The 1,055-nt window shown below is 48.3% G+C and overlaps 1 non-coding gene across 1 annotated transcript; it reads right to left on the reverse strand.

The window, feature by feature from the left end:
• Positions 1–428: 428 nt before the first annotated feature.
• LOC126081335 (small nucleolar RNA SNORA73 family) lies at positions 429–633 on the reverse strand. The gene has a single exon (XR_007518376.1). It is a non-coding gene; the product is annotated as a small nucleolar RNA SNORA73 family (small nucleolar RNA).
• Positions 634–1,055: the final 422 nt, after the last annotated feature.

The following is a 1,055-nucleotide window of genomic DNA, read 5'->3' on the forward strand; positions in this document are numbered from 1 at the left end:
GCCAATGCGAGGCACCATCAAGAAGCTGCAGGAGGGAGGAAGAGAGCCAGGGCATTTGTCTTCCTTGCTCCTGCCCTCCTGGGTTGTGGCTGGGCAGTGCTGTTCCACTGGGGCCTGGGAATTGCCTCCTTTCTTTCCTCCCAGGCTGAAGGTGATAACACACAGATCGCTGCTCCATCTCTTGCTCTGCCTAACCTTACTCATCACTCTGTAATACTCCATTTTTTGCACCCTATTTTACCACCCCTTTTAGTTGCCATCTGTTTCTGCTGGAACCCTGAAGCTTACTTACAGAGGCACTCTGGTTTGGGAGAAATGCGCACGGGAGGTGAATCTATGATGAGAAAGGCCTGCCAGTGACAATGGACAAAGTATTCATTTTTTAAGACCTCTATTAAGCCGTCAGTTTTAAATTTTAGTTGTATTGGACATGCTTCCTGCTTGGTTTGTCTTCTCAGTCATTGTCCACAGGACTCTGAGAAGCTGTAGGAATATGCAGGTGCAGACTCAAGGCCTGGTTTTACTTTCCACATCATGGAAAGGGACTGTACATCACGGGGCAGAGCCTGATGCTCCCGCAGGCCACCTGGACAGAGCCTGGAGAGAGTGACCTCTTGGGAGTATCCGCAGCAACTACTCTTCACATCTCAAAGGTATTTGATGCTTTGTGTGTTACAGAGGGCTTTCATGTCCATGACTGCTGTGGATCGTCAACATGACCCTGTGAGGCTGAGAGGGCAGGAACTGACCCTATGGCAGATTGGAAATCTGAGGCCACAGAAGGTCAAATGACTTGAAGCAGCAAGTTAACAGCAGAACTGGGGAAATCCAGGTTTCTACAGGTTCTACCTCTCCTTAGAGTCAGCAATGTAAATGCTGTATTCCAAGATGCATCCACACCAAGAACCCTCCAAGAGCCAGTAAGTCACAAATGTGGGCTGTGTCTGCTGATTTGATTTGAGAGAACCGACACATCACCAGGGGATTCTCTCACCAAAGTCCTACTCCTTTGTGCAGGTAGAGGAATTATTCTTGGATTGTTTTTTCGTGTTTGA

This window comes from Elephas maximus, chromosome 7, assembly GCF_024166365.1.
Source record: "Elephas maximus indicus isolate mEleMax1 chromosome 7, mEleMax1 primary haplotype, whole genome shotgun sequence".
Taxonomy (NCBI): Eukaryota; Metazoa; Chordata; class Mammalia; order Proboscidea; family Elephantidae; genus Elephas; species Elephas maximus.